The sequence below is a fragment of the Podarcis tiliguerta genome (assembly GCF_965153285.1).
Source record: "Podarcis tiliguerta genome assembly, chromosome: 11".
Lineage (NCBI taxonomy): Eukaryota > Metazoa > Chordata > Lepidosauria > Squamata > Lacertidae > Podarcis > Podarcis tiliguerta.
The window spans coordinates 15,382,023-15,407,680 of record NC_139544.1 but is presented as its reverse complement, the minus strand read 5'-3'; the positions used below and the strand labels follow the sequence as shown (position 1 = coordinate 15,407,680).

General features: G+C 43.3%; 1 protein-coding gene across 2 annotated transcripts in view; it reads right to left on the bottom strand.

The window, feature by feature from the left end:
• MARCHF3 (membrane associated ring-CH-type finger 3) overlaps window positions 1-25,658 on the bottom strand; it is a 184,593-nt gene that overhangs the window by 83,724 nt on the left and 75,211 nt on the right. Inside the window, exon 1 of one of the 2 annotated variants that reach the window (XM_083404368.1) lies at window positions 17,657-17,675. The exons of the other annotated variant lie outside the window; for it this stretch is intronic. The gene's annotated coding sequence lies outside the window, so the exon portion shown is untranslated. Of the gene's footprint in view, window positions 1-17,656; window positions 17,676-25,658 lie in introns of those variants that run through there. 2 annotated transcript variants of the gene reach the window in all.

Sequence of the window (25,658 nt, the reverse complement as noted above, 5' to 3'; positions counted from 1 at the left end):
TTGCAATATTGGGGGCTTGTTGCATATCCTGTATGTTTACTCTTTTCATAGGGAGGCGGATGGTGCTGTGGTCTAAACCCCTGAGCCTCTTGGGCTTCCGATCGGAAGGTAGGTGGTTCAAATCCCTGCAACATAGTGAGCTCCCGTTGCTCTGTCCCAGCTCCTGCCAACCTAGGAGTTCGAAAGCACACCAGTGCAAGTAGATAAATAGGTATCGCTGTGGTGGGAAGGTAAACAGCATTTCTGTGCACTCTGGCTTCTGTCACTGTGCCCCATTGTGCCAGAAGCTACTGTTAGGTCCATCATGAGACGTCTGCCAGCTTCCAACCATGGAAACCAGCAGCCTTCAAGCAAGCAAACTTGCCTTATTATCGCTCCCTAGCATCCCACTGCCAAAGGATTGCCTCCTTCCATTCACCAGTTTGCCTCCTCCAAGTGGAAGAAACCTGGGCAGTGCTGAAGGTCACATCCATTGCCAGGTGTGTCCTGCTGGAAACAGAAAAGGGCTTTCCCCTTGGCCTGCTCTTATATCCACTCAGTTGCCAAGTGCTTTTGTGACATCACAAGAAACCCACAGCCAATGGCAACAGCTTGGGAGGCATCATCTTCATTGCTTTGAGCCTCACAATGGTGGGGGGACCTATCAGTGATTGTGTGCTTGTTTATTTGGGACACCGGTGGCCCTGTGGTCTAAACCCCTGAGCCTCTTGTCCAGGCATCCTTTATTTTTACCTTTCTTTTTCATCTTTTTTTACTCTTTTCATATTTACTTTACGCTCCCTAGATCAGGGGTTGGGAACCTGTGACTTTCCAGATGTGGGTGGACTCCAACCCCCAACAGCTCTATCAGCCTGGCAGATAGTCAGGAATGATGGGAGATGTAGTCCATCTGGAGGCACACAGGTTCTCCAACGCTGCTTTAAACCACTGGTCTTCAACTGGTGGGTTGGGACCCAGTAGCGGGATGTGGCCAGATCCACAACAGATGACAACAGGAGAGCAACCGCTATGCAAATATATGGAAAAAAAGTTAAGAATTGGGTATCCAAAAGAGTGTTTCAGTTAAAAGTGGGTTCTGTGTCATCTTGGGAAAAGTTATGGAGGGAGGACTGAAAATTTACAGCATACTGTGTGTTGAAGGAGAGCTATGTGAAAATGATGTATCGTTGGTATTTAACACCCACAAAATTAGCAAAAATGTATAGAACTGCTTCAAATGTATGTTGGAAGTATAAGAAGGAAGGCACGTTTTGCTATATGTGGTGGATGTGCAAGATGACAAAAGCATTCTGCTTTTGAATTGAATTGAGTTGAAAAAAATGTTTAAAATAACGTTTGTGAAAAAAACCGAAGCTTTTTTACAGGAATTTTAGATGCAGAGATACCAAAGGAACAGAAACGATTATTCATGTATGCGATGACAGCAGCGCGGATACTACTGGCCCAGAGATGGAAAGAAGATAAAAGTCAAGATCAGAGATGAATGGTTGATGAAGATGATGGACTATGCTGAAACGGCGAAATTGGTCAGGGAAATCAAAAACCAGGAAGATAGAAACTTTAATAAGGAATGGGGGGGAATGCAATTTACTTCAGAGAACACTGTAAATAACTATAAACTTTGGCAGGATTTGAGTAACACTTGTATTAAAAACTAAGGTAAAAATGAACTTTTTTAAGAAAAATGGAAAAAATGTGCGATGCAGTAAAAAAAGTTTGATAATGGAAACCATGGATGGGTGGAGGGAAGTCTAAGGCTTCAGGGAATCTTAAATGTTGACGATTATGATTAATGTTTGAATTCAAATGTATAGTGTAAAAATGAATAATAAAAAAATAAAAGTGGGTTCTGTGTCTGAAGATGCCTGCTGTAGACTGAACAAGTGACTTACGTACCATGAGTTGATAAGCAGAAAAGGACGACTGATCTTGTGCCATTCCTATGCCTTTATTCAGTCCTTCGAAAAGCAAATGCCTGCCCTGTAATGGACTTACGACAGCGAGGCTCTGCCAGCTTTCAGCTAGCTCAGATTTGCCAAGCATCTGGCATGAGTAAACAACGTTGCTTCCAACATTTTAATGTGACAAATTCAGACGGCATTTGTATTTGTGCGTGCGTGAGAGACCACTGGCAGGAGAGAAAGAGTATACATTCATAAAAACCTCTGTCAATCACTGCTTCAACGGTAGCACAGGAGGTGGCAGAGAAGCCAGAGCAGTTCGTTTAAGGGCTCTTCAGCAGACACAAAGAGCTCTGCACTGAAGTAAATGGCTTGTGGATTTTAGCTGAAAACGACAGAACTGGTATTTGGTAGCTTAAATGCAGGTTATTAATTTGAAAAAGCAAACAATTATAGCAGGAAATAAAATGCCAGATGACAACTGTGGCTCAGTTTTGCACCGTCTTCTACTGCTGCTTGGCATTTATGCAGCACATTTCAAATGTTTGAAGAAGTTCATATACGTTATCTCCATAATTCTGCTGGGGTGGGGAGTTAGCAGCTAGCCTACGGCCACCCAGCGAGTACACAGCAACATCTCATCACAACAGCAATTCAACTTGACGTTTAGTTGGCATCAAACTGAAGACTAATCGTTGAGAAAAGGAGATCTGTTAGCTTACTGAAGGAGAGGGGAGACTCATTTAAGTCTACTCATGGCTGCTGAATCCATGTCAATATCAGTCTTGTGTCGCTGGTAGATGAAAAACACATGGCACTTGGCTCCATCCCATTCCTCTCACATGACACGCTCCCTACATTGCCTGAAATCACTGAGGTGGGCAGAAATGGTTGGCTGGTTCAACGATAGCTGTTTCTAGAGATAGACGAGTTGTCACAAGCTTGTTTTCTATCACTGGGGTTTTGTCACATGAGGACTAAAGCAGAAGACAATTTGACCAATGGGGGAAATAACTGCATGGTGACTCTTTCACTAGTTTTTGATTGCCAATAAGTTTCAAAATGGAAGGGACTTTACCAAACCACAGACTTTACTACACTAGGTCTTATGTTTTGTCAAACTTGGGACATGGCCAGTGTTTCTCTGTGGCGAGGGATAAGCCATCATATTCTGAGGAGATTTTTTACATTTCATTTCTCTGTACAACTACTGTCACCCAGCAAGAACTTGATGCTGTAGTTAGAAGGCTGGTCAGTAATAATAATAATAATAATAATAATAATAATAATAATAATAATTTATTTATACCCCACCCATCTGGCTGGGTTTCCCCAGCCACTCTGGGCAGCTCCCAACAGAATATTAAAAACACAATCAAACATTAAAAACTTCCCTAAACAGGGCTGCCTTCAGATGTCTTCTAAAAGTCAGATAGTTGTTTATTTCCTTGGCATCTGGTGGGAGGGCGTTCCACAGGGCAGGTGCCACTACTGAAAAGGCCCTCTGCCTGGTTCCCTGTAACCTCACTTCTTGCATTGAGGGAACCACCAGAAGACCCTTGGAGCTGGACCTCAGTGTCCGGGCAGAATGATGGGGGTGGAGATGCTGCTTCAGGTATACTGGGCCAATGCCGTTTAGGGCTTTAAAGGTCTGTGCCAACACTTTGAATGGTGCTCAGAAACGTACTGGGAGCCAATGTAGGACTTTTAGGACTGGCGTTGTATGGTCTCGGCAGCCACTCCCAGTCACCAGTCTAGCTGCCACATTCTGGATTAGTTTTAGTTTCTGGGTCACCTTCAAAGGTAGCTCCACGTAGAGCACATTGCAGTAGTCCAAGTGGGAGATAACCAGAGCATGTACCACTCTGATGAGACAGTCTGTGGGCAGGAAGGGTCTCAGGCTGCGTACCAGATGGAGCTGATGGACAGCTGCCCTGGACACAGAATTGACCTGCACCTCCATGGACAGCTGTGAGTCCAAAATGACTCCCAGGCTGCGCCCCTGGTCCTTCAGGGGCACAGTTACCTCATTCAGGACCAGGGAGTTCCCCACCACTGCCCACCCCCTGCCCTCCCAAATCAGTATTTCTGTCTAGTCCGGATTCAACCCCATCTGTTATCCACCATCCATCCTCCAACTGCCTCCAGACACTCACACAGGACCTTCACCGCCTTCAACGGTTCTGATTTAAAAGAGAGGTAGAGCTGGGTTTCAACTGCATTCTGACAATACTGACAATATGCTATCTCAAGAACGGCATCAATCAATAACCTTGGCAAAAGATGCAACAGCTGAACTTGCTGGTACAAGAAATGCTACTGATTAGAACCTTGTCTTAGAGGTTTAACGCCACTTAAAACTGCAGGTCCTTCCATAACAGGTGAGTACGTTGAAGCAATATCTCAAAGCAGAATCAGTGGGTTACCTGCTCTACCAGGTAAACCACAACTTCTGGAACAGCCCTAATCCTAACCTGGAGGGAATGTTGGCAAACATTAGACAAAACATTGCCTTGCCTTTGGAAAGGCTAGCCATGAGTCATTGCTATTCAAGACCATCCAGTGATTAAAACCAGGTTACCACTCACATATTCAGAGCTAATCTAAAGTCCCTTTTTCTAGTTACATTTTCTCTTTTAAAACAAATGAGCCAGGACTTCATTAACATGCTCATCTGCTCAGAAACTTTTATGAAATAGCTGCAAACACCATGACTGGTGGCTTTCAGTTCAAAGCAAATTCTTCTTGCTTAATTTTTTTTAAAAAAAAATCCAACTATTTTGTCCTTAACAGGTACAATGTTAAAACGGTATCTCACAAGTTAGAAGAGGTCAAGACAGCACATTTCTTTTCATTCCTCGCTCTCTGCTAATAAAGCCTGAGACTGCATTATATGAAATTAAATGGGAACCGTTATCAACTTCCCTTTCCCCCCAGAAAATGCAGCACCATTGGCACACAGACAGTCCTTTTAATGAACTACCAATTACTACAAAGAGCAAAGGACCCCAGTGGCCAGAAATCCTCAAGTCAGTCATCTCGCACAAACATCTATGCAGCTGCACTATAAATTCTTAGAGGACTGGACTGTTAGCCTGCTAAATCTCTAATGTTTCAGGTTCAAGAGATGACCTACTCTCTCCTCGTTATATTTCTAAGTGGGAACCCAGCCTTTCTTTTCAGTTCATTTGCCAAGGTGCTTACTGAGCCAGTAAAGTTTCGACTGAGTGAAGGACTGCCATGGCATCCTCTGCTGGCAAAGATGGCGGAACCACCCAACTGCTAGGCCATAGAATTAGTGAATGGCTGCAAAACAGCAGTATTTATCCCGTGCCAATTCAGTCAAAATGACAAGCTAGCTTGTGTTTTAGTGTTTCTTGGTTAACCTCGGCAATTGCAGTTTTTCATTCAAAGTGTATTCATTTTATTTTATTTTATTAATTTGTATTTATAGTTTTCAGGTTTATACATTTCCTTAATTTTACAATCATTTTAACATTTCAAAACTTGACTTCCTTCCCTCTCTTTCTGCAGTTCTATATATATATATATATATTCTGCATATCCAAATTCATTTAATTTGCTCACTTGTTTATCTACTTTAAATATATACTCTTGTTAAACTGCAGGTTATTACAATAATCCTGCTAATGTTTTTATCTGTTTGAAATTTACCTGTAAATATTCAATAAACCATTTCCATTCTTTTATAAAAAGTTTGTTATCTTGATTTCTTATTCTTCTGGTAAGTTTGCCATTTCTGCATATTCCATAATTTTTGTATCCATTCTTACTTTGCTGGGATCTCTGCTTCTTTCCATTTTGGGGCGAGTAATGTTCTTGCTGCTGTAGTAGCATACATAAATCATTTTCTATACGATTTAGGTAGTTCTGTCCCTATAATTCCCAAAAGAAAAGCTTCTGGTTTCTTTACAGAGGTTATTTTAAACATCCTTTTCAATTCATTATATATCATTTCCCAGTAAGCTTTGACCTTACTACAACACCAACTCATATTAATTTAAAACATTTGTAGCTGGTATAACTCAGTTGATAGAGCCCAAGTCCCTTAATCTCAGGGGTTCAATCTCTGCAAAAATTTCTGGATTGCAGGGGTTGGACTAGATGACACTTTTGGCCCCTTCTACAATTCTTTGATTCTGTGATTTCTTTACTGCACTTCATCAAAATATTCCAAGGTGGCATCCCAAAAAGTAAATAAAGTCCAACTAAAATGTATTGAAGTCCATCTTCACAATCATCAAACCAGAATGCCCCACTAGCGCATCATTAATGCAAATTAGCAACTTGACGTTAACTGCCTTTTTATTCTGAGTTTTGTGAGCTCATAATGTCACCGCTACCTGACATTTATACTCTTGCTCTTCCATCATAAGGCTTCAATGTATGCTATACCCATTATAGGGGACGTGGGTGGCGCTGTGGGTTAAACCACAGAGCCTAGGACTTGCCAATCAGAAGGTCGGCGGTTCGAATCCCCGCGACGGGGTGAGCTCCCGTTGCTCGGTCCCTGCTCCTGCCAACCTAGCAGTTCGAAAGCACGTCAAAGTGCAAGTAGATAAATAGGTACTGCTCCGGCGGGAAGGTAAACGGTGTTTCCGTGCGTTGCTCTGGTTCTCCAGAAGCGGCTTAGTCATGCTGGCCACATGACCCGGAAGCTGTACGCCGGCTCTCTCGACCAGTGAGATGAGCGCCGCAACCCCAGAGTCGGCCACGACTGGACCTAATGGTCAGGGGTCCCTTTACCTTTACCTTATATCCATTATAAACAAGAGCTAGAAAGGGGAGCAGTTAAAGAAGGAATATTCAAAGTCAAGATGGAGCAATTCCATATGCATCCCAGTCCCTAGAAATCTGTGTAGAGAGAGAAAAAGGAAACACATAACCAACTACAAGCAACAACTGATTTAGGCCCATCTGAATGATGCATAATTGCGCATGTGCGCACAGCGCCAAAGCCAGAAGTGGCCCCCAAAGGGCAGGGGCAGGGTGGGCTTATGCACACTCCCTCAACCTGCACGTCTGGAACATAAAACGAGTATTGTCTGTATAGACCCACAAAATATTTCAATGAACAAGCAAATCCCAGCCGCGCTCGCAATGAACTCCGAAGACATCCTTGGTTAGGGACTTAAGGTACACAATTTATACAGGGCAATACTGGGAACAAAATAAAAAGAAAAGGAGATATCCTTACACAAAAAGCCACAAGATTCCTTTCATCCACCCGGTATTTTTCAATAGAGATTTCGTACTACTTGGCTGTCTAAAATCTATTTCGCATATACAGTGGTACCTCGGGTTACATACGCTTCAGGTTACATACGCTTCAGGTTACAGACTCCGCTAACCCAGAAATAGTGCTTCAGGTTAAGAACTTTGCTTCAGGATAAGAACAGAAATCAGGCTCTAGCGGTGCAGCGGCAGCAGGAGGCCCCATTAGCTAAAGTGGTGCTTCAGGTTAAGAACAGTTTCAGGTTAAGAACGGACCTCCGGAACGAATTAAGTACTTAACCAGAGGTACCACTGTACCTGTGTCTCAGTCTCTCTCTTGATGTCTGATCTTTTACAGATTGTGTGTGGTTTTGTGGGTGTGTTTGAACATTCAGAATCTTTCATACTGCTCTGCAACACAAAGTTCATTGCCATGAATTATTTACGTAAGGAGAGCTATTTGTAAGGAGCGAGATCGTCATGAGAACATCAGATATGCAATTAGATAACCGGACTTCTTGTCCTCGCTTTGAAATGGACCAGATGATTGAATCCGGGCCAAGACAATTTCCTCTATTTCCCCTCCTAAACGTTTGTTAGATTGTCTTCTGACATTACACCTACTTCATGATAAAGCGTTGCAAAAGCACTCATGTTCCAGTAACATTACCTATTTATTGTTGGTCAGTTGTTATCCGTCAATTGCCGAACCAAACGCTTCCATCCAAACCAGGAATATTATGTTATTCTGTATAAGCCTTCAACAACCTGGTGCTCTCTTGGTGTTTTGGACTACAATTTCCACCAGCCCCAGCCAAACCCTTCCATATTATTGTGATGGTTCAGTGCTGATGGAGCAAGCCTGCACAACTTGTAACTCAACAAACCCAAGACAGCAATGCTCTGTTGCTTGACATTTCCTCAACATTTTGTGTTCCAGGGAAGCTGTAAAAAACAAAAGTTTATAAACCCACCTACCTAGCTGGCAGGTTGCCTTTGATCACAAGTTAGAAAAAGTGGGAAATTACACATTAACACATTATTATGTTTTAAGTACAGGGATGCGGATGGCGCAGTGGGTTAAACCACAGAGCCTAGGACTTGCCGATCAGAACGTTGGCGGTTCGAATCCCCGCCACGGGGTGAGCTCCCGTTGCTTGGTCCCTGCTCCTGCCAACCTAGCAGTTCGAAAGCGCATCAAAGTGCAAGTAGATAAATAGGTACCGCTCTGGCGGGAAGGTAAACGGCGTTTCCGTGCGCTGCTCTGGTTCGCCATAAGCAGCTTAGTCATGCTGGCCATATGACCTGGAAGATGTACGCCAGCTCCCTCGGCCAATAAAGCGAGATGAACACCGCAACCCCAGAGTCGGTCACGACTGGACCTAATGGTCAGGGGTCCCTTTACCTTTGCCTATTTTTTAAGTATGAGAATAAGCTGATCTCTTTTCTCTTATTTGCTGTGTTCTCCCACACAGGCAAGGCTTGGGGTAGAGAGATTACAAATAATTTGGTCTGGTTGATGTGGAAATAACACCTCCATTCTTTTCAAATCTTTCCTTTCAACCTGCTATTGTTGTTGTTTAGTCGTTTAGTCGTGTCCGACTCTTCGTGACCCCATGGACGAGAGAACGCCAGGCACCTCTGTCCTCCACTGCCTCCCGCAGTTTGGTCAAACTCATGCTGGTAACCTCGAAAACACTATCCAGCCATCTCGTCCTCTGTCTCCCCTTCTCCTTGTGCCCTCCATCTTTCCCAACATAAGGGTCTTCTCCAGGGAGTCTTCTCTTCTCATGAGGTGGCCAAAGTACTGGAGCCTCAGCTTGAGGATCTGTCCTTCCAGTGAGCACTCAGGGCTGATTTCCTTAAGAATGGATAGGTTTGTTCTTCTTGCAGTCCATGGGACTCTCAAGAGTCTCCTCCAGCACCATAATTCAAAAGCATCAATGCTTCGGTGATCAGCCTTCTTTATGGTCCAGCTCTCACTTCCATACATCACTACTGGGAAAACCATAGCTTTTACTATACAGACCTTTGTTGGCAAGGTGATGTCTCTACTTTTTAAGATGCTGTCTAGGTTTGTCATTGCTTTTCTCCCAAGAAGCAGGCGTCTTTTAATTTCATGGCTGCTGTCACCATCTGCAGTGATCATGGAGCCCAAGAAAGTAAAATCTCTCACTGCCTCCATTTCTTCTCCTTCTATTTGCCAGGAGGTGATGGGACCAGTGGCCATGATCTTCGTTTTTTGATGTTGAGCTTCAGACCATATTTTGCGCTCTCCTCTTTCACCCTCAATAAAAGGTTCTTTAATTCCTCCTCACTTTCTGCCATCAAGGTTGTGTCATCTGCATATCTTAGGTTGTTGATATTTCTTCCGGCAATCTTAATTCTGGCTAGGGATTCATCCAGCCCAGCCTGCTATAGACAGATGCAAACCCCACCCCCCGAAAGCCAACACACAGGAAGCCGGCATTAGCTGTAGTTTGATATTTTAAAAACAATAAAAGGGAACTTCCAGTTCCTTCCTCAAAGCAGCCAAGTAAGTGAAATGTCTTTCCACTTCCAGCACATTGTTTGGTATTTCTGAGATAGCCAACGATGCACAAAAGTTAAAGGAGGAAACAAAAAGTATTGTCATACTGAATGGCAGTGGCCAGTGGCTCTGAGTTGGGGTCTTTCCCAGCCCAGCTCTGGAAATGAGACTACACCTAGGGGCACCTTCGCATGCAAAGCACTGCACTTATCACTGAGCGATGACAGTTCTATTTCCTTGGTGATATCGCTGTTTTATCATAGAATCATAGAATCATAGAGTTGGAAGAGACCACAAGGGCCATCGAGTCCAACCCCCTGCCAAGCAGGAAACACCATCAGAGCACTCCTGACATATGGTTGTCAAGCCTCTGCTTAAAGACCTCCAAAGAAGGAGACTCCACCACACTCCTTGGCAGCAAATTCCACTGTCGAACAGCTCTTCCTGTCAGGAAGTTCTTCCTAATGTTTAGGTGGAATCTTCTTTCTTGTAGTTTGGATCCATTGCTCCGTGTCCGCTTCTCTGGAGCAGCAGAAAACAACCTTTCTCCCTCCTCTATGTGACATCCTTTTATATATTTTATAGATCATGGTTTATCTCCCAGCCTTACATTCTTGGGGCTGAGTAATGACAACAAAGATAAGCATCAAAGGATCATCCTTGATTCTAGACTATACATCCTCACAGGTCAACCCATTCATCCCCCCCATTCTTCACATTTCCAGACTCAAGTTTTAAAGGGGATTTTTTTGGGGAGGGAAAGCATTGGGAGGGTGGGAGGATGAAAAGAAGCCAAAGAATGATGTTAGAAATCCAGGAGCACAACGGCTAGCCTCAGGGCTGAATGTTTTAAGTGAATATGACCTATTAAACATGGAGAAATGGAGCGTTTATAGTAGATATCACACCAGCCCTTTTTAAACTAATAAAATATTTACAAAGAATATACAGTGGTATCTCGGGTTACGAACTTAATTCGTTCTGGAGGTCCGTTCTTAACCCAAAACCATTCTTATCCTGAGGCACGCTTTCGCTAATGGGGCCTCCCACTGCCGCAGAGCCGCCAGCGTGTGATTTCTGTTCTCATCCTGAGGTAAAGTTCTTAACCCGAGGTACTACTTCTGGATTAGCGGAGTTTGTAACCCAAAGCGTTTGTAACCCGAGGTACCACTGTATGATGTCCTGGCCTCGTTCCTTTTGGGATTACAGTGGTACCTCGGGTTACATACGCTTCAGGTTACAGACTCCGCTAACCCAGAAATAGTGCTTCAGGTTAAGAACTTTGCTTCAGAATGAGAACAGAAATCATGCTCCGGGGGCACGGCAGCAGCAGGAAGCCCCATTAGCTAAAGTGGTGCTTCAGGTTAAGAACAGTTTCAGGTTAAGAACGGACCTCCGGAACGAATTAAGTACATAATAATAATAATAATAATAATAATAATAATAATAATAATATCTTTCTTGTCATTGCCCCCCTTCGGGGACAACGAAATTACTTGACTGCTCCATAAAAACACTAATTAAACAATATAGTAAAATACAGCAAGGGAGATTAGATGACTTTCAAAGTCCGGGCTTCCCATTCAGGGCCGAGATCGCTCTGGAGAAGAAGCTGTTCTTAAGACGGCTCGTTCTTGTCTTCATCGTCCTGTATCTCCGTCCCAACGGCAAGAGCTCGAAGAGACAGTGACCAGGATGCGATGGATCTTTTACTATGTCCAGTGCCTTCCTATGGCAGCTTGTGGCATAAATCTGCTCTAAGGTGGAGAGTGGGCAGCCAACAATGCTCTCTGCTGCCTTAACAACCCTGCACAACCCCATCCTGTCCTGGGTAGTACAGCTTCTGTACCACACACATAAGCCATAAGTGAGCACGCTCTCAATGGCACAGTGATAGAAGGCAAGCAGCAGTTTCTGCAGAAAATGGTTTTTCCTTAGTATTCTCAAAAAGTACAGTCTCTGCTGCGCCTTCTTCACAAGCCCCCTTGTGTTGACACTCCAGGACAGATCCTCTTGTAATTCAATGCCCAAAAATCTGAACGTTGTTACCCTCTCCACACAGGTAACCCGAGGTACCACTGTAAATCATCATATGGGGGTGGGGGGCAGTGTTCAAAGAATCATAGAACTGGAACATCTAGTCCAACCCCATGCAATGCAATGGTTAGAGCAGGGGTAGTCAATATAATGCCTTCCATATGTTCTTGAACTGCAAGTTGTATTAGGCAGGAATGGCTAGGAATGATGGGAATTGTAGTTCACCAATATGGAAAGTACCATGTTGGCTACCCCTGGGTTACAGTGTTAGATTAGGGCTGTGGAGACACAGGTTCAAATCCCCATTCAGCCACGAGCTATCTTGGTCCACACTCACCCCCATACCCTCCAACATTTCTTTGATGAAAATAGAGACGTCCTATTCCATGCCTTCCAACCTTTCTCTGATGAAAATAGGGACATCCTAAGGAAAAACAGGACATTCCAGGATCAAATCAGAAACCAGAATGGCTTCTGTAAATCTGGGACTGTCCCTGGAAAATAGGGACACTTGGAGGGTCTGTCACCCTCTCTTCCAGACTAAACTATCTCCTAGGGCTTTCAGAAATATAAGAAACCAAGGTTCTAAGTATTATTCAACCTTCCCCATCTGAAGTTTTGCTTTCTTGCATTATTTGGGATAGTAGGTGATTTTTCAGATCGATTCACTTGAACGCTTGCTATCTCTCTAGCTTGTCACACCATTTCTAGGCTAAAGCTCTCGGTATGTATAATTTCTTTTCATAAAAGCACTTTCAGAAATACATTCTGCTCCTTTTAAGCTAGTGCATCATTACCCTTCCATTTTCTATTTCCGGCTACCAAAAGAACACACATTCAGAGAGAAAACAAAAGTTATTTTGAAAAATATGGCTACTCCTAAGTCACATACTGAGAATTTGAAGACTGGTGGAATTCTAAGGACATCAAAGGCTAGTTCTCTTTCTAGGCTAGTTTTCTCAAGCTTGGTGCCTTCCAAATGTTTTGGACTACAGGTCCCATCAACCATGCTGCCTCTGGCTGCTGGGAGTTGTATTTGAAACCATCTGGAGATCCTCAGGAGAAGGAAGACTGCCCCAGAAGCACAACCAGCACCGCTCACCCAGCTTCCATTTTGCTTCAACAGAGGCTATGCAAGAGAATGGTGCCCTGTTTTGCTTTCTCCCTAATTCTTCAAATGAACCAGAAGCAACTTCATGTACAGTGGTGCCCCGCAAGACGAATGCCTCGCAAGACGGAAACCCGCAAGACGAAAGGGTTTTCCATTTTCAGAGGCGCTTCGCAAGACGAATTTCCCTATGGGCTTGCTTCGCAAGACGAAAATGATGAAAATTTTTGAGGTTTTTTTCCGCTCCCCAACCCCTTTTTCTAAAGCGCTAAGCTGCTAATAGCCTTTTAACAGCTAAACCGCTAATCCCTTAAGCCTTTAATAGCCGTTAATAGCCCTTAAACTGCCAATAGCGCTAATAGCGCTAATCCGCTAATGGGCTTGCTTCGCAAGGCGAAAAAACTGCAAGATGAAAAGACTCGCGGAACGGATTCTTTTCGTCTTGCGAGGCACCACTGTAGTACCCTACAACCTTGCGTAGAACAATCTAGACCGTTTGCTCTCACAACTTGACCAGAGATGGAGCGGTTCTTAACATTTTGGATGCATGTGCTTAAAATTCTTATTTTAGTCAGCTGATATTCTTCATTCAAAAAAGTCTCGAGAAAAACCTACGCTGCATTTTCAGAGCCTTACCATTCCATTCCATTCTGCAGTTTCAATGCTCATAGGATACCAAAGCTCACTGTGTTCGTAATTTTTTTTACTGCCCATAAGCCATTTCAAATGGAATGAATTTAGTGGCAGGCGATTGCAGTCATTCGCCTCATAACAGAGTCTTTTAAAGACGGGTCCAATTACCCCTTATATTACTCCACTATTTCATGCAGTTACTTATCTGCTCACATGGAAAATTTCCCCCTAGCAAGCGTACATCTGTGAAGGTACTCCAACCACAGGATCCCCATAAAAGACAAAGGGACGAGATGGATAAAAAAAAGTGGCTGTGCTCCTTAGCCCGGCGCTGTTTTGTTTCTCTGAATAAAGAGTGACTTTGCTGGCACCTTGTGAGCTACTGCTGAGCTGTGCCTGAATCTTGCCGTGACATGCTGACATTTCTGAGAAGGATAATTCTGGTTTCAAATCATTTCTTTACGGCAAATGTCGACAGGCAGGGTTGGTCCTAGAACATCAGCTTTGCATGTAAAAAGCTCCAGGTTCAATTCCAGGTATCTTCTGTTTGAAACCCTGGAGAGGGACTGCTGGTCAGTGTACAGAATACTTAGATGGACACTAGCAATGATTCTTCAACATTTACTTCGTTGGACTGGGCATGTTGTGCGGATGCCTGATGATCGTCTTCCAAAGCAACTACTCTATTCCGAACTTAAATATGGAAAGCATAATGCTGGTGGTCAACAAAAGACTCTCTCAAGTCAGATCTAAAAAAAAGTAGGATAAATACCAACAACTGGGAAACACTGGCCTGTGAGCACTTCAACTGGAGAATGGCCTTGACCAAAGGTGTCATGGGTTGTGAAGACGCTCAAACTCAGGACAAAAGGGAGAAACATGCTAAGAGGAAGGCACACTTGGCAAACCCTCACCATGATCAGCTCCTACCCGGAAACCTATGTCCCCACTATGGAAGGACGTGTGGATCCAGAATTGGCCTCCACAGTCACTTATGGACTCATTGTTAAAACTGTGTTTATGGAAGACAATGTTACTCGGCTATGAGTGATCGAAGAAGAAGAAGAAGAAGACAAAGAAGAAGAAGAAGAAGACTTAGATGGATCAATGGTCTGGTTCAGTGTAAGACAATTTCCTGTATCCTTGTAATCTGCAAGCATATCTTTGCTGATACCTGGCAAACAGGAGCACTGCTGAATTCCATTCTGGTAAAACCTTATGGGAAATAGATGTGCTGGAGACAAGAGAAGACATTTGACCCATAGGTGTAGGCACAGGGCGCACCTCTCTTGACAGCCTAGTCCATACCCTCCAAGTGTCCCTATTTTCCAGGAACAACCCTGGAATTACAGAAGCCATCCCGGTTTCTGATTTGATCCCAGAATGTCCCGCTTTTCCTTTTTCCTCCCCTCCATGTCTTGGAGAACAATTAAAAGTGGGGTTTGTGAGTAGGTGCAAAAATGGAGTTTATACTGAAAATAAAATACCTGCACCAAATGAAGGAAATGGTGAAGTGGGCATATGAAGCCCTTCCCATAATTTTGAAGGAAGAGGTCACTAATCCACTTGGTTATGATGGTGATGATGATACCCTGCCTTTTCCCGACAGGGACTCAAGACAGCTTATCACTAAAGGAATATTTCATTCCATTTATCAGTGGAAGATGTTGCACCCGATTCCTTCCCTCACACATTTTTTCTTTACAATAATCCTGTGAGGTAAGTTCAGCAGAGAGGTTGCCATTGGCTCACAGTGACTAATGTATATGTGTCTATGACATATATATATTCAGTGAGATCAAATGCGGAAGAGGTTTTCTGATGTAGAATAGAACGTCCCTATTTTCATCAGAGAAATGTACATAGCTAAACTAAAAAGTGACGTTATGTAAAAGCTGATGTTGTGGAAGTTGGGTGTATGGTTTTTGTTTTTTGCTCATACGTTTCCTGCATTGTTTTACTTACTAACCACTTAATATGCCGCGAATCACTTACAGAACAATTTTCTGGGAAAGTGGCACACGAATAAATAGACGGTGATGATCTCAGGCAGGAAAGCATTAAGGGTGGCGTTCAACTATGTTTTACATGGAGTAAACCATTGGAATTAATGAACATGACTTAACTTTGGTCCATTCATTTCAACAAGTCCAGTCCAAGTAAAACCTAGCTGAAAATCACCCTAAGAATATTGGTTTAACTGCAAGCATAATTCCTTTTATTAAACATTAAACATGTGCTCCCACAGGGGAAATACCCAAACAGCCTTGAGGAAAAAATGAAAATCCTGGCTATTAACTACTACGTTTTTATTGCCCTATTAACAAACCGCCTTAAAAATCCCAACTGCAGACAATGGGCTTGGTGTTATACAAGGGCCAATGCCCTTCCACCACTTAATTCTGCAGCTCTGTTTTGAATGCAAAGCTCCGTCTTGCGCTGCCCATTAACAAAGCCATTTTTCTTCCAGCTGTTAAGGGTTAGATGTGCAACATCCATTAAGAGAGCTACTTGATGGCATGACTGGCAAGGATGCTGCAAAAGGAGAAAGATCATCGGAGGCCCGGAAAATTAATGCATCCTTCACAACAGAGCTCCCACCATCCATTATTACCAAACATTAATTAAGCATCAGTGTGATCAGCAGAACCAAATATTTTTTATTGCTAACATAGGAAGATGTCATGTCCAGCGTTTAGAGCTGGGTTAGGGAAGGGAGAGCATTGCACTAGCAAACACATCACAAGGAACCAGTGGTGTGACATTAGCATCCAACCTTTGGGCAGATGTTGGCGGGTCCCAATGAGTGTGCGTGTGTAAATAAAGCACCTACCTCTTTATTCCTTCCAGCTGAGCATAGGGTGGATTTTGAACTACAGTGGTACCTCGGGTTAAGTACTTAATTCGTTCCAGAGGTCCGTACTTAACCTGACACTGTTCTTAACCTGAAGCACCACTTTAGCTAATGGGGCCTCCTGCTGCCACCACGCCGCCGGAGCATGATTTCTGTTCTCATCCTGAAGCAAAGTTCTTAACCTGAAGCACTATTTCTGGGTTAGCGGAGTCTGTAACCTGAAGCGTATGTAACCTGAAGCGTATGTAACCCGAGGTACCACTGTACTGCTAATCTCAGAAAAACTGAAGCTTTGAGCTGCAGTTTGGAAGCGGGAGAAACACACAGGAAGTACGCCAAACAGTGGAGGTTAAACCAACCCACTTCCAGTCCTGGGAGGAGCAAGCGAGTGTTTGCATGACACACCTATACACACTGCAGGTGTCGCAACACACAGTTTGGAAAGCTCTGCATTAAATGAAGTCTGGACTGAACATCACAAGGGAGCAACTGGTGACCTTCAAGAGAGACGAGGCAACATGGGTGACCCCAGTCTCCTCACGCCAAGTTTTGAGTAGCAGCAGAAGAAATCCTACCTACATTTTTAACATTATGAAGTTTCTCTGCAGAAACACACAACCAAAACCTATGTTTTCTACCTCCTGACTCCTGAACTAGACACCTCTGGTTTGTGACATTTAAGCCAGAATTCAAAAAGATGTCACAAAGGAGGGCAGGTCCCTGTTACCTTGACAACCCACCTACCTGGACACTGCTCCTCAGTCTTCAGAACTTTGAAGCACCTGATACATCTTGTTGAAACATCTCTGTTCATATTCGTTTCTCCATTTCAGATTATCCTGATTTCTAAGAGAACCACCCCACTCTCCTTTTAAATACAATATGAAATGCATATTGATAACACAGCATTAGGCAATCTGTTTTACAAGCAGGAGATCTCAGGTTCAATCCCAAACATCTCCAGGTAGGGACAGTGCTTTTCTTCTTAAAAAAATGTTTAGGGGTACTCTCCTTTTGACTCAATAAAATCACCATTTTATAGTTCAGATCGGGGGAAATAAATACAGTAAATGGACCAAAGTACAAAGATTCACAAAATGTTTAGGGATATGCATACTCCCAGAAAAAAACCACTGCATACAGGAAACACCTGTTTGGGGTAGAGGAAGGGTGGAGCTTTCTAGATGTAAAGTTTACAATATACAAAGGAAATGTGCAGAAAAGGGAGGTCTTTCGACTTGTCTCACTTTTAACCAGCAGGGAAGATTTACCATGGCTCTGCAGTCACAATGGTTTGGGGGAGGGATAAGTAAGTAGAAAGAAGACCACACAGAGGAAAGAGAATCCATTTTGCTTACCTGCAATCAACTTTAAAGCACAAAAGCCCCTGGATCTGTTTGTCTGCAATTTGACACGTTTGTTATTCAGGAGCACCTCTCGTGTGTCTCCAGTTTTCAAGCCACAAAACACTATGGGTGATTAAGCGATTCCTTTTTTTCACACCTCCCAAACTGCAAAGCCTGTTCTTGCAGGAAAAGCATCACAGCCATTCTTCTGAAATTTGGCAGGGATGCCTTTGCTGCAAATTTCATCCGGTTCTCCCCTCCAATGAACAAGTTTGAGGCAACTCCTTTTTCTACAAAGAAACAAAATGTCCAGCCCTCCAGCCCCCTAGATGGATTTGCTTGTAATTTGGCAGTCTTAATCCACTCTGAGGGGCGGCTGTTCTGCCTACAAATGGCATCCACTTCTAGAAAAGAAGCAAACAACAATAATAATAAAAATAATAATACGGCCACTTTTTATTCCCTCTAATACTGAATGGTGAGAAACGGAGCTTTGTTTTTTAGCTAAACTGCTTCAGACCAGAAATAAAAGTATAATTGGATGGTTCAGAAAAAGACTCAGAATAGATCAGACTGCTTCCTAAAATGAGAGACAGATCTGAACCCAATCCTGTGGTCAGTGCACAATCAAATAAAATAGAAAGTTTTAATCTTATGGCGTATGAGGGAGCAGAGGGCAGGATCTGAGTGCATAATATATTAGGAGAAGTTGACTGGGAGCAATCGTCATGTAGGCAGAATATTAATTAGGAGGAATACAGTAATTTAAGAAGACTTAATTTAGAGGAGGTTTGGGGATAAGGTCTGCGCCACACAGCGGGACTTACTTCTGAGACACCATGCATAGGATCAGTTTTTGCCTGCTGAGATGGAGGAGATATTTGAGTGCTTCATATTTGAAGCATGTAAAGGACCCTCAATAAAACCATTAAGTTAATTGTCTAAGATTTTTAAATATATACAGTCGTACCATGCATCCCAAATAGCTTGCAAGTCGAACATTTTGGCACCCGAAAGCCGCAAATCTGGAAGTGAGTATTCCGGTTTGCGAACATACTTTGGAACCTGAAGGTCCAACAGGGGTTCTGTGGCCTCCGATTGGCTGCAGGAGCTTCCTGCAGCCAATTGGAAGCCGCTCCTTGGTTTTCAAATGTTTTGGTAAAGGTAAAGGTAAAGGACCCCTGGACAGTTAAGTCCAGTCAAAGGTGACTATGGGGCTGCGGTTTTCAGGATGAGGGAGCCACCGTTTGTCTGCAGACAGCTTTCCGGGTCATGTGGCCAGCATGACTAAACCACTTCTGGTGCAACAGGACACCGTGATGGAAACCAGGGCGCATGGAAATGCCGTTTACCTTCCCACCACAGTGGTACCAGTTTATCTACTTGCGCTGGTATGCTTTCATACTGCTAGGTTGGCAGGAGCTGGGACCAAGCAATGGGAGTTCACCCTGTCTCAGAGATTCGAACTGCCAACCTTCTGATCAGCAAGCCCAAGAAGCTCAGTGGTTTAGACCACAGCACCACCCGTGTCTCCTGAGTCAGCAGTAGCTTCTCACCTTCCCTTAGGAAATATGCAAAACCTGTGGGAGAAAAAGTGACTGCAACATCTCCCAGGTGGGACAGAAAATAATGGCATAGCATCAATTTCCAGACTGCAGCCTTGTATCCCCTTTGCATCTTAATCACCTCAACTGTTTCTTCCGTTTGCCCAAGTTTAATTTTAGGTGACTAATCTCAAGTATTTGTCCAGGGATTTCCCCCCCTCTAAACAGTGTTATCAACAACTGAGATAAGCTTTGCAAAAACTGAAGATCAAAAAAGCACTCTTTGGAAGAGTTCCTTTCAAAACCGAGCTGGTGGATGAGAGGTTGCTTGCAAGACATTTTAGGGAGATTTGAACATGACACATGATGTCTACAGCAGATTGCTGCAGTGTATCAGAGGAGAGTGCAAAATATGGTTTGGAGCTCAACATCAAAAAAATGAAGATCATGACCACTGGTCCCATCACCTCCTGGCAAATAGAAGGGAAGAAATGGAGGCAGTGAGAGATTTTACTTTCTTGGGCTCCATGATCACTGCAGATGGTGACAGTAGCCACGAAATTAAAAGACGCCTGCTTCTTGGGAGAAAAGCAATGACAAACCTAGACAGCATCTTAAAAAGCAGAGACATCACCTTGCCAACAAAGGTCCGTATAGTTAAAGCTATGGTTTTCCCAGTAGTGGTGTATGGAAGTGAGAGCTGGACCATAAAGAAGGCTGATCGCTGAAGAATTGATGCTTTTGCATTATGGTGCTGGAGGAGACTCTTGAGAGTCCCATGGACTGCAAGAAGATCAAACCTCTCCATTCTGAAGGAAATCAGCCCTGAGTGCTCACTGGAAGGACAGATCCTGAAGCTGAGACTCCAATACTTTGGCCACTTCATGAGAAGAGAAGACTCCCTGAAAAAGACCCTGATGTTGGGAAAGATGGAGGGCACAAGGAGAAGGGGACGACAGAGGACGAGATGGTTGGATAGTGTTCTTGAAGCTACCAGCATGAGTTTGACCAAACTGCAGGAGGCAGTGGAAGACAGGAGTGCCTGGCGTGCTCTGGTCCATGGGGTCACGAAGAGTCGGACACGACTAAACGACTAAACAACAACAATCCTAGCCCTCTAACAGAAATGCTCCTAGTCAAGATTCCAGCTAGTCAGGTCCTCCTCCAGACTATGATAACCAATGAAGATGTTGGGATGTATTTCAAAGTAAACATGCTCAGACTTGCCCTGAAAGACTAGAGAATCACAACGGATTTTAAGGGAATGGACCAATTAGCAAGAGAGACTTTGTTTCCCATAACGTACACACAAAGTTCACCAGCGCTCTAGTCAAATGCATTTCGGAGATTTTCAAAACCAAGGTGGAGTCTACACACAGATAAAAAAACGTTCTGAAAATGCTTTGTTTTAAAAGCGTTTTTAAAAATACATTGAATTTTCCATGAGGCTCACCATCGCCATCTAGTGTCACATTGTATATTGCACTAAAAACACACTTAAAATGTTTTATTTGCAGCCGTATAGTTGGGTCCCAAGTGAAAATCTGAAGAACAGATTGTACCAGAGGCAAATGGAGGAGGCATGTAGACATTAGGAGTGATTATTCCTTTTCAATGCTATCCTCTACCCTCTGGAGCAACTAACATCTGTCTTCAGCCTAAGAAGTCAAGCAAATCATTTGCTATGTAAAGACATTAATCTTGCACCGTCCAATTCCAGCCCCTCTCTATATTGGGAAAGCATTCACAGTAAAGTTGGACATATTTGGACTGAGTAAATGAACCAAGGAGAGATTGTATCATCTCCACGATACTGGAACCGAAGTAAGGGGGATGCAGTGGATATTTAGCAACTGTATCTGAACGCTTCAGCCAGTGATATAATGCTTAACATATCAAGAAGAATCATAGGGAAGCATAATTCAATTACCCAATTAGAATTTGAGCAATTTCCCTAAGGTCAGGATACAGAATAATTACATTTTACCAAACCTTTGCCTAGGAGAGCCAGTGTGGTGTAGTGGTTAAGAGCGGTAGTCTCGTAATCTGGTGAACCGGGTTCGATTCCCCGCTCCTCCACCTGCAGCTGCTGGGTGACCTTGGGCCAGTCACACTTCTCTGAAGTCTCTCAGCCCCACTCACCTCACAGAGTGTTTGTTGTGGGGGAGGAAGGGAAAGGAGACTGTTAGCCGCTTTGAGACTCCTTAGGGTAGTGATAAAGCGGGATATCAAATCCAAACTCTTCTTCTAGGTTTAAAATATAGCACAAAACCCAGGAGAAGCTTGTACAGTCGTACCTTCGAAGTCAAAGGGAATCCATTCCGGAAGTCCATTTGACTTACAAAACGTCTGAAAACCAAATCATGGCTTCTGATTGGCTTCTGGGTTTGTGGCATTTGGGAGCCAAATCGTCCGAATTCCAGGGCATTTGGGATACAAGGTACGACTGTGGTTCCGTTGAATGAATCCTGGCTTGCCATTGAGCTAGAGCATAGAAGACAACACAGAAATAATACCTAATAGTGTGTGTGTGTGTGTGTGTGTGTGTGTGTGTAGGGGGGCAGGGATTGTATACAGACCTCTTCTTCTGTATTGATTTAAAAATCAACAAATTGATTATTTTATTGAATTAAGATGCAATTATCACACACAAACACACACCCCAACGAAAGTGCTTTTAAGGATCAGGAAGGAAGCAAACAAACAGGCTCGTCTGTTTCGTTAACTGAAAGATTGTTTGATTGTTTGCTTGCTTGCTTTTTGCAAAATACTATTTTTTGCCTATATTTCAAATTTTGAAATATAAAGCATATAGGCGAATTAGAACCACATCCATAATGGGCACCTACAAATTAGCATGTCAAAGACCTACGCATCACTACTGTGGGAAATTCAGGTTTAAAGAATATACTGGCACCTATTTCACCTGAACGTCAACAACACTGCTCAAAGCTATAGTGCAAAATGTAGAAAGCTTCCTTAGGGCAGAACTATGTGGGAAACAAGAATGCGTGGAACAAGACTCAGAATCACTTCCACCAGAGTAGGGGTAGCTAACAGGATGCTCTCCAGATGTTGACTACAGACTCATCATTTCTAACCATTGATCCTGGCGGTTGGGGCGGATGGGAGCTGCAATCTGGAAGACACGTAGTCAGCTTGGTCTGCTCTAAGGAAGAGAAGTTTTAGAAATGAGTAATTTTGAGTAGAGAAGCTCTGATTACAACAACAGACCCTCCAAGTGTCCCTATTTTCCAGGGACATCCCTGATTTAGAGAAGCCATCCCAGTTTCTGATTTGATCCTGGAATGTCCCACTTTTCCTTTGTTGTTGTTGTTTAGTCGTTTAGTCGTGTCCGACTCTTCGTGACCCCATGGACGAGAGCACGCCAGGCACTCCTGTCTTCCACTGCCTCCTGCAGTTTGGTTAAACTCATGCTGGTAGCTTCGAGAACACTATCCAACCATCTCGTCCTCTGTCGTCCCCTTCTCCTTGTGCCCTCCATCTTTCCCAACATCAGGGTCTTTTCCAGGGAGTCTTCTCTTCTCATGAGGTAGCCAAAGTATTGGAGCCTCAGCTTCAGGATCTGTCCTTCCAGTGAGCACTCAGGGCTGATTTCCTTAAGAATGGATAGGTTTGATTTTCTTGCAGTCCATGGGATTCTCAAGAGTCTCCTCCAGCACCATAATTCAAAAGCATCAATTCTTCGGTGATCAGCCTTCTTTATGGTCCAGCTCTCACTTCCATACATCACTACTGGGAAAACCATAGCTTTAACTATACTGACCTTTGTTGGCAAGGTGATGTCTCTACTTTTTAAGATGCTGTCTAGGTTTGTTATTGCTTTTCTCCCAAGAAGCAGGCGTCTTTTAATTTTGTGGCTGCTGTCACCATCTGCAGTGATCATGGAGCCCAAGAAAGTAAAATCTCTCACTGCCTCCATTCCCCCCCCCCCTTCTATTTGCCAGGACGTGATGGGACCAGTGGCCATGATCTTCGTTTTTTTGATGTTGAGCTTCAGACCATATTTTGCGCTCTCCTCTTTCACCCTTAATAAAAGGTTCTTTAATTCCTCCTCACTTTCTGCCATCAAGGTTGTGTCATCTGCATATCTGAGGTTGTTGATATTTCTTCCGGAAATCTTAATTCCAGCTAGGGATTCATCCAGCCCAGCCTTTCGCTTGATGAGTTCTGCAAACAAGTTAAATAAGCAGGGAGACAATTTCCTTAGGATGTCCCTATTTTCATTGGAGAAATGTTGGAGGACATGGAGTTATCTGACCTCCAAGCCGTCTGAAGGCAATCCTAGATTCAGGTAGGAAGCCATGTTGGTCTGAGGTAGTAGAAATATATATATATATATATATATATATATATATATATATATATACACACACACACAGTGGTACCTCGCAAGACGAATGCCTCGGAAGATGAAAAACTCACAAGATGAAAGAGTTTTTCATTTTCTGAGTTGCTTCGCAAGACGGATTTCCCTATGGGCTTGCTTCGCAAGACGAAAACGTCTTGCGCCTTTTTTAAAAAACCACCAATGCATTCCTATGGGAAACCGTCAATATACAGTGGTGCTTCGCAAGATGAAAAAACTCGCAGAACGAAGAGACCAACTAAGTTTGTTCAAGGTATGAGCTTTCGTGTGTTTTATTTATTTTATTTATATATGAAGGCAATCCTGTATAGAGAAGTGTTTTTAAAAAAATGTTTAACGTTTTATTGTGTTTTTATATATGTTGGAAGCTGCCCAAAGTGTGTGGGCCAACCCAGTCAGATGTGTAGGGTATAAACAGTAAATTTATTATTATAGTATGGGACGTCCTTATTTTCATCAGAGACATGTTGGAGGGTATGCAACAATAATACAAACAAAATGAGCTATTGTGTTATTTGGCTGTAGGTTTTAAAAGAGATCTAGGACTTCACTTAATTTTCAGCTCCTCAGGCTTGCTCTTTCATGCATAACCGGCAACATTTATTTTTTAAAAAACAAAAACAGAAGGAGAGGATCATTTGGCCTAATCTTCAGGTAGGAAAATGTATTGTGCTGGCACTGTCAACCGCCAACAATTAACCACAGTAGGAGAAGACTTTAATAAGATTTTAATTTCAATTGATTAGTGGGTGACATTAATCAACTAAAGTTTGCAACTTTCCATGTGGGGTTTTCTTTTCATCACCATGCAGACATCTTTCCATACATTTTATTAGCAAGCAAAATTGCTGCGAAAATTAGCTTATGGGTTACAGGCATTCCTCTCTTTCCTTTAAGCTCCCCGCTTTTGCAATCGAGCCGCTGAGCCAGCATATATGGTAGTGACTTATATGAAGTACATGCAGCTGCGTGACCCAAATGCCATCCTCTGAAGTGTATGCTCTGGCCACGGAACGGATCTCTGCTGAGCTGGTATTTTGCCTAATCCATTGCAACTGCCCCAGAAGCTACTGAAATGTCATGGTGATAATGAAGCGCCTTGCCTTTGTAGACCTCCATTCTCAAATTAACCTGAATTGACTTTCAATATGCAAAAGAGCAGGAGCTTGTCCTTAAAAGCATCGCAAAAGGACTTAGCATTCCAGTAAGTGTTGTATGCTGCTAAGAAGGCACAAGTCCCTTTGTTTCGTGGTCCATTCAGCCTGGGTTTCGGAGAGAGTCAAAGCAGTCTTTCTGATCCTGCAGACCGCAAGAAAACCAACCACATTCATCAATCACATCCTTGCTTTACTTGTGTCGCTTTCCTGAGTGAACAATCGCAGCTTCCTGCAAAAGAGCAGTAGCTTCAGCAACAGCTGATTCAACATTTGCACCATCTAGATGATCCCAAACAGCGTGATGAAGACAGACAGAAGCAGCTGGAAGAAGCAGCCCCAAGCTCTGAGTGGTCAGCAGCGTTCAGATGACTGCTTTCTTTCTGCTCAGCTCCGGAAAGGATTCTTGTAAACGGGGATAAAAGTAAAAGATGGTGGGATTTTCCCTGGAGTCAGCATAGGATCTATTTATTCATTTTAAACTTCAATTCCTATAGAGTAATTGCCGTGGTGAACTTGTTCACTAGGCAAAAAGGATCTCCAGGCACAGTTCTGAGCAAGGTTAGGCTTCTAATTCTGGGAATCTGCTAGCAAAAGTGTAGGAGCTTAAGTAACTTCAAGGTCCAGAGAGAGTTTTCTATGGCGTGCAACAGATACCCAACTAGAAGAAATACTGGGTTTTTATCAAAAGGCAATCACATTGTGTCTGCACTTCAGCCCAACAAATCTCTGCAGGAGCTTTTGAGAAACAGTGAGATTTCTTGTCAACACCTGAATATTTCCTTATTTGCAACCAATATTTCCTTATTTGCAACCAATGGAAAACCAGTGTTACTAGAGAACAAAGAAGGGTTGAGGAAGGATGAGACAGCAAGCAATATTGAAAACAAACCTAGGTACATAAGGCACCAGCAAACCATGGTTTC